The 8,595-nt window shown below is 35.6% G+C and overlaps 1 non-coding gene across 1 annotated transcript; it reads left to right on the forward strand.

Annotated features, from left to right (window-relative positions):
• The first annotated feature begins 7,888 nt into the window (after positions 1 to 7,888).
• LOC121994468 lies at positions 7,889 to 7,993 on the forward strand. The gene has a single exon (XR_006115735.1). It is a non-coding gene; the product is annotated as a small nucleolar RNA R71 (small nucleolar RNA).
• Positions 7,994 to 8,595: the final 602 nt, after the last annotated feature.

Below are 8,595 nucleotides of genomic sequence, written 5' to 3' on the forward strand. Positions count from 1 at the left end.
AGGTTACAAAAGTAAATATAGATCCTATTTATCATTAATAAACAAACAAAGTATTAAAACAGTCCAAGCATGGGTCTCCAAGTCTAACTTGGTTAATCAAGTTGGACTTGGCCAATACTGGGTTCCAAAGGATCAAATATACTACCTCGATAGACCATATCGAGGCCATGATCCAGGGGGAGCAAAGAGAAAAATAATCCTAAAAATTTAAAATTAAAATTCGAAAGTAAAAAAAAAAATTTAAAATTAAAATTCGAAAGTAAAAAATTAAATTCAAAATTCGAAATTAAAATTAAAATTAAATTCAAAATTAAAATTAAAAATTAAATTCAAAATTCAAAATTAAAATTAAATTCAAAATTCGAAATTAAAATTAAAATTAAATTCAAAATTAAAATTAAAAATTAAATTCAAAATTCAAAATTAAAATTAAATTCAAAATTCAAAATTCAAAATTAAAATTAAATTCAAAATTCAAAATTCAAATTAAGAAATTAAAACTCAAAATGAAGATAAGGGATCCAGACTCGCTGACACCCCCAACTAAACTACCCGGGAGGGTAACTGAACCTAATCTACCCGAAATGGGTAAAACAAGAGTAGATTACCCGGCAGGGTAATTAAGGTTAGATTAAAACGGACTAAGGTTAACTTGAACCACAGTACTGGTGAAGTTTTTGGATGATAGTACGTTAGGGAAGCTTGGGCATCGCATGTCTAGGAAGATATGGCTTCGACCTGGTGGCCAAGTGGAACTGACCGAAGCTACCCTTAAATGGATCCTAACTAGTTAGACCAAGGTTTAGTACTAAGCTCAATGGGTAGGACTATTTGGAAAACCTCGAAGGCATGGTTACTTTAATGAGTTCCTTGTGACTCACCATAGCTCAGAAGTTTATCCAAAGAATGCTTACTTGTTGAACCCAAAGCTAAACCTGAATCTAACACAAAGTTAACCCAAACCTTAAAATTGAATTATAAATCATCTCACATCAATCATAGGTTTCCCTGATTGAAAATTTAGATCGGGTGAGATGACTAAGTAATAACATTCATTTGAAAATCATTTTCAAAATCAATTTTAAAACTCAATTTTCAAAATCAATTTTAAAAATCAATTTTAAAACTCAATTTCAAAATCAATTTTAAAACTCAATTTTCAAAATCAATTTTAAAAATCAATTTTAAAACTCAAATTTCAAAATCAATTTTAAAACTCAAATTTCAAAATCAATTTTAAAACTCAAATTTCAAAATCAATTTTAAAACTCAATTTTCAAAATCAATTTTAAAAATCAATTTTAAAACTCAATTTCAAAATCAATTTTAAAACTCAATTTCAAAATCAATTTTAAAACTCAATTTTCAAAATCAATTTTAAAACTCAATTTCAAAATCAATTTTAAAATTCAATTTTCAAAATCAATTTTAAAAATCAATTTTAAAACTCAATTTCAAAATCAATTTTAAAACTCAATTTTCAAAATCAATTTTAAAAATCAATTTTAAAACTCAAATTTCAAAATCAATTTTAAAACTCAATTTCAAAATCAATTTTAAAACTCAATTTCAAAATCAATTTTAAAACTCAATTTTCAAAATCAATTTTAAAACTCAAATTTCAAAATCAATTTTAAAACTCAAATTTCAAAATCAATTTTAAAACTCAAATTTCAAAATCAATTTTAAAACTCAATTTTCAAAATCAATTTTAAAACTCAAAATCAATTTTAAAAATCATTTTCAAAATCAATTTTAAAAATCATTTTCAAAATCAATTCTAAAACTCAATTTTCAAAATCAATTTTAAAAATCATTTTCAAAATCAATTTTCAAAATCAATTTTAAAACTCAATTTTCAAAATCAATTTTAAAACTCAATTTCAAAATCAATTTTAAAACTCAATTTTCAAAATCAATTTTAAAAATCAATTTTAAAACTCAATTTCAAAATCAATTTTAAAACTCATTTTCAAAATCAATTTTAAAAATCATTTTCAAAATCAATTTTAAAAATCATTTTCAAAATCAATTTTAAAAATCATTTTCAAAATCAATTTTAAAAATCATTTTCAAAATCAATTTTAAAAATCATTTTCAAAATCAATTCTAAAAATCATTTTCAAAATCAATTTTAAAAATCATTTTCAAAATCAATTCTAAAACTCAATTTTCAAAATCAATTTTAAAAATCATTTTCAAAATCAATTTTAAAACTCAATTTTCAAAATCAATTTTAAAACTCAAATTTCAAAATCAATTTTAAAACTCAATTTTCAAAATCAATTTTAAAACTCAAATTTCAAAATCAATTTTAAAACTCAAATTTCAAAATCATTTTAAAACTCAATTTCAAAATGATTTTAAAAAATCAATTCTAAAACTCAATTATTTCAAAACCTCTTCAAAATTAAATTTAAATTAAAAAAAAAAAATCGGGTGGAGCTTATCAAAGGTGCCTCCCATCAAAAGGAGGCGCCTTAGCAAGCGGCGGGAAAATTCCCGCCGCTTCGTCTTAAGGCGCCTCGGATCAACCCGAGGCGCCTCCAACTTATATAAGGCGCCTTAAACCTTGGTTTAAGGCGCCTTCAACACTTTATATCAAAACGAACAGAAGCCTTTCTGTTCGTTTTCTGTCGACGCCAAGCACGCGTTACTCGTGCGGTTTCCTCCCAACTAAGGCGCCCTCAACCGGTTTTTTTCCCTCTCTACGTGACAATGCCTCCTAGGTATAATCCTAATCCCTTCCGATCAAGTTTTACTTAGAACTTTTGCTTATTTCTGTCAATTTTTGGTAAAATCGTTCAAAATAGGAAACGCCGACATGTTGATCTTAATCCAGCTAGAATTCCATCAGCAGATATCAGATTCCCGACTATACATCTTAGGGATACCTTTGCTAATTACATCTTTGAACCTATCAAGCCTAGATATGTGAATAAGACTTTTTATACCCAGTATTGTCAACCAACTATTCAAATGATAGAGCACTATCAACTGGATCAATTGGTTTACTGCACCAGGAGTTATGTGCCCAGTTTTATCACAATCTTGAGAGGATTGATGATAATAGGTACAGCACCAGAGTTTCTGGCGTGGACATTGAGCTTACTCCCACTCTGCTACGCACCACCCTAGGTCTTAGGGCTTCTGAGTCTACCTTTCTATGCTATCCCAGTAGGGATCTGCCATTTGGCGATCCTTACTCCCACATTATGTTAGATACTATCTATACGTATTTCCTCGGGGGAGAGAGACCTGCTGACTTGACTGAGTTCAGGTCAGTTACTCTTCGGATTCAGGACTACATGATGTATAGGGTCCTGACAGCATGTATTCTGCCGATCTCATCTCGGGATGTCCAAGATGAGATCTTCACACTCATTCTTCTTGTACGCCCTGTGTCATCGGTTTGACATCGATATTGCCCTGCATATGTTCCAGAACATTATCTGTGCATCTGGGACAGTCACCTCCAAGATAGTCCACATGCCCTATTGTCATACTCTGACATGCTTCTTTTCGACGATAGAGGGTATAGATGTGACCAGAGGAACAGTCATTCCTCTTACTATATATGATGAGCTAGGATCCCGTAGTTGTAGACTAGCCAGTGCCGATATCACAGCTGATGGAGTTCTAGCGTGGATAGGACGACCACAGCAGGCAGCTGCCCCTATCGCTCCAGCAGCCGATGATTTACCAGGCGAGGGAGAGGAGTGGGCTGATTTCTTAGCTGAGGATCTTTTCGCGGATCCCTCCCCGTCTGCCAGACCATCCACCTCAGCTGGACCTTCGACCTCTTCCTCACTCTCCGTCGAGGACAGACTAGCTCGACTCGAGGTTGAGTCCATCCAGACACGACGGATAGTTCTCTCTATTCGATCCGAGATGGCTGCCGGATTTACGTCCCTTCGTGACGAGATACGACGGCTAGGTCAGCCAGCACCTGAGCAGCCCCATGATCCTCCAGCTAGTTCTCCTCGAGCAGATGATCCTGCTATTTGATATGACTCTGTTATGCATTATTCTGTGGATTGTTGTCTCACTTGTTTAGACTTCCTTATTCTGTGAATGTACTTATTTGCATGCTTATTCAGTTTCACAAAAATCTGAGCTTACTTATCACTCATTCAAATTCTAGGTAAAATAGTGTTCAAAACTCCAATTTTGTTAGATTTTCAACATTTGGATCTAGCTTAGGCATTCCCCTAGATATCATGTACCCCTAGATTAAAGCCAGAGCATCTCACAAACACCTAGGTCTACCTTGCTTGTGTTTGAAAAACTTAGAAAGGCGTGAGATCATAGGGTACAGCCTGGACTCAGGAATGCTTATATTTGTGCATCGATATGAGTCTGGGCGTTAAACACATCATAAATAGTAATCAAGTCAAGTCTTCCAGCTCTAGCCAATTCTAACTGGACTAAATAGACTTAACTTGACTAACCATGTGAAAACTACTGCCCTCTAGGCAATCAGCAAGTAGCTAAAGGTTAGACAATTAGGAAAAGTATGTTTCAATTTTTTGGTCAAGCATGATAGTACTTAAGGTTCTAATCAAATTACTTTACCTAATTATTTTAAAGGCTCTGATACTCAATCAAATTAAACTCAATAATTTAATTTGACTCACACTTGGACTAGAAAACAAACTACTGCTACTCCCTCTTTCCTTAATATCAAAGTTTCTTCAAAATAGATATTCAAAACTTAATTACAGTTTTTTAGAAAACTTATCTATGTAGTGAATATTCAATTATTTTCAAATCTAGTCAATTTTTTTGTAACGGTTTAAAAGTTTTTAAGTGACTTCATATTTTATAACTTCTAAACAATTCCTTTTATTGAAAATTCAAATACTCCTATTTTCAAACCTAGTTAATGTTAAGACTAAACTTAGCTATTTTTGCAAAATATCTTCTCAAGACAAATCATTTCAAAGCTAAATATATAGCTAAGTACCTTCATATTTGGCAAATTCCAAAATTCAAAAAGCTAAGTCGTTTTGTCAAAAAGAAAATTTATTTTTTTCTTTGAAAACTTTCCTTCAGAAAAATACAAATCTACTCTCAAACTGGTTTATTTTTGATATATGGCAAAGGGGGAGAGTAGGTAAATTAAAAGTTAAAGGAAAATTCAAAGTATTTAATAAAAGGATTAAAAGTTAAAGGAAAATTCAAAGTATTTAATTAAAGGCGGGCTCTTATTAAGGGGGAGTCTAATATTACCAAGGTAAAAAGTTTCCAGCTTAACTGTTATTTCATTATGAAGTTTATTTAAGCCTGGTTAACTTTATGCAGTAATTACATATATTCAGTTATTACAAATGTTTTTTTTAACTTTGAATTACGTATTGCCATAATAAAAAAGGGGGAGATTGTTGGTGCGGGAAGCATCCGACGATCGAACCTAAGTTTTGATTATGGCAAAAGATTCAAAGTTAAGGTGCTTTGTTATCTGACAGCTTTTGTTGAGTGTTTCAGGAAAGTCCTAACTGCTGTTAGGCAAGGTAAAACCCTAGGGGTGGTAACCCTAGGTCATAGGGGGTGGTAACCCTATGCGAAAAGTCTTGGCAGGTCGATGGCTTCAGGCAAAAGTCCTAGGGGGTGGTAACCCTAGGTGGAAAGTCCCGTGTCGCGAACCGGTGAAAGTCAGGCGGGCGGAGTGGGCGGATGTTCGTGAGAAGTCCGGAAGCATCGAGTGCTGAGCAAAAGTCGATCGATCTGGAGGATCGATCGGCAATAGGTAAATCTCCGAGTGGAGTAGGTGAGGACGCGTTCCCGTAGAGGGAATAGGCGTCGGGTCGACCTAGGGTTCCGGTTGGAAATCAAATTCGGACAGTCCGGAGGCTGTCTATACTTTATTTATGTGTCTTGTGCTAACTTTGTTTTGCGGTATGTGTTTTGGGACTAACACATTTTGCGGGAACAAAGGAGCAAGTTACGACTCGATGAAGCGATGTCCGAGGCGCCTCCATGGAGCTTGAGGCGCCTCGGGGCCAGCGCAGCAGACTGGAGGCGCCTTGAATGGAGTTCAAGGCGCCTTGACCGGAGGTTGGGCGCCTTGGATATCTTGGGCGCCTTGACGAATAGAGTTCGACCGGTCGGTCTTGATCCACGGGTGACTCGGCTCGGTCAAGGTGCCTTGATGAACAGTGTAAGGCGCCTTGAACCCTCTTTATAAGGGGTCTCGACCAGCAGCTCTGGACAAGATTTTACAAGCAATCTTTCTGCTACAAGCTGCTCACGAGACGATTCCGAAGTGCTGCTACGAGACACCGACGACCCGGAGCTCCGAACTTTCTTTTCTACTACTGTTGTCGGTATAATTTTAATTGCAGTTACATTTTGTAATTAATCTGTAATATTCATACGAAATTATAGTTGTTGCCCACGGAAAGCGATCAAGGATCGCGGGCCTTCGAGTAGGAGTCGACCTAGGCTCCGAACGAAGTAAACGACTGTGTTCTTGTGTTTGTTTCCTTTATTCCGCTGCTTTAATTACTCTACGAACGTTTTACGATTCCGATAGTCGAACAAAATAGCCGCGAGCGCTATTCACCCCCCCTCTAGCGCGTCTCGATCCAACAAAAGCATAGGACTCATCCCATTTCACTTGGTTTACAGTAATGAGGCTGTGGTGCCCATAGAAGTTAGGGTGCCCTCAGTGAGAAGACTGCTATATGACGAAGGAAACACTGAGCGGCGACTTTCAGAATTGGATTTGATCAGTGAAATTCATGAACGCACAGCTGCTCGCTTAACGACATATCAGCAAAGGATGCGCCAAAACTATGATAGAAGAGTTGTGCCCGAGTTCTTCGAAGAAGGGGACTTAGTCTGGAAGAGGACAAAGCCCGTAGGGGAGGTGACCAAGTTGGCACCACAGTAGGATGCCCCATACAAAGTCATCAAAAGGTTAGCTTCGGGTGCCTATTATCTGTAGGACGCTTAGGGTAGGAAACTAGACCGTCCCTAGAGCGCTAACTACCTCCAAACCTATCGTACTTAAGTTAGTATTTTATAAGATTTTAGATCGGGAGGTATTACCGGTCGGGTTTAGATCGGGAGATATTACCGGTCGGGTGTGAAATGCCTGGTCAGGATACCTTAGTTCAGAACACTCCGACATCTTTTTTAAGACCAGATCAGGACCCCGTGATCAGGTTAAAGCAGTTTAAGGCTAGAAATCTGCACTCAACCATATTAGAATCACGAAATTTTTTAAAATCTTTGTTTTCATTGACCTTCACTAGCCTTTGTGGAAAATGAACCCTTAGTGAAGGTCTTGGGAAAGATTGAACTTCCTTTTTCTCATATTCCCTTTGAGCTTGAGGAGGTCCAACTTGCTTATCTAGTATTGGTGTGATCAATTGTTGAGGGAAAGGTACTAGTGGAGAACTGAGTTTTTGTGGTCTTCTATTATTCTTCTACTCAATTCTATACAAGTCCTTTTTCAGAAGTTCTTGATGAGTCTTTTCACCTCTCAACTCAATGTCATTATGATGTTCACTAGACCTTGTCTATGTAGGAGGGAGATCATGTTTGAATCATTTTGAAGCTATGCTATCAATCTTTGCCTCCAACTGTTTGGGCCCCTCATTCTGTGACTTATGAATTTTAAAATTCTTGGGTGGTTGAACTGCAATTTGTTTAACAGACTCTTTTGTCATCATGGTTTGCACTTCTTGAATTTTTGAGGGAGATTTCATCCATCATTTGTTCGACCATTCATAGAGATTCAATGCCACTTGATCAATTAATGTATATGCTTCATCCACACTCTAGTTCATAAAAGAACCTCCAGTTGATGAATCCAATAAATATTTGTCTAAGAAAGAAATTTTCCTATAAAATATGTGCAAGGTCAGCCATTTTTCTAAACTATCATGAGGGCATTGTCTTTGTAAACTTTTGAATCTATCCCATGCTTCAAATAATGACTCTCCATCTGTCTAAGCAAAATTGGTAATGCAATTCCCCATAGACACTGTTCTGCTTGGGGGAAAAAATGATTAGAAATTGCTGCTCCAATTGTTCCCAACTTGTAATGCTTTGAGGACGGAGAGAATATAACCAAATCCTTGCTTTATCCTTAATATTGAAAGGAAATGCCATCAATCGAACTATATCCGGTGACACTCCTTCACAGTTCACCATATCACAAAGCTCTAGAAATGTCTCAAGGTGCAGATAAGGACTTTTTGATACTTCTCCTCCAAATTTATGACCTTGTATCATAGTAATTAACTCTAGGTCTAGTTGGAAACTTTCTACTTCAATATGAGGTTGCACAATCAGAGATAAAAATCTTACGGGAATAGGTGAGAAAATTCTCTCATAGGTCTGCTTGACATGTTAGTGCTCATGGATATCTAAAAAAATTATGAGGAGAAAAACAAAAATGAAGAATAACAAACAAGAAATAAAATGCTGTAAGAAAAACAAGAAAGAAAAATGTAGAATTTAAATTGCAAGAAAGAAAGTGCATAATGGAAACAAGAAATAAAAGGAAAAAAAAAAGAAAAATGTCTATAGTAACTCGTATGCTAATCAACTAATGTTAATCGAAAATAGTCCCCCGCAATGATG

Source organism: Zingiber officinale, chromosome 1B (genome assembly GCF_018446385.1).
Source record: "Zingiber officinale cultivar Zhangliang chromosome 1B, Zo_v1.1, whole genome shotgun sequence".
Taxonomy (NCBI): domain Eukaryota; kingdom Viridiplantae; phylum Streptophyta; class Magnoliopsida; order Zingiberales; family Zingiberaceae; genus Zingiber; species Zingiber officinale.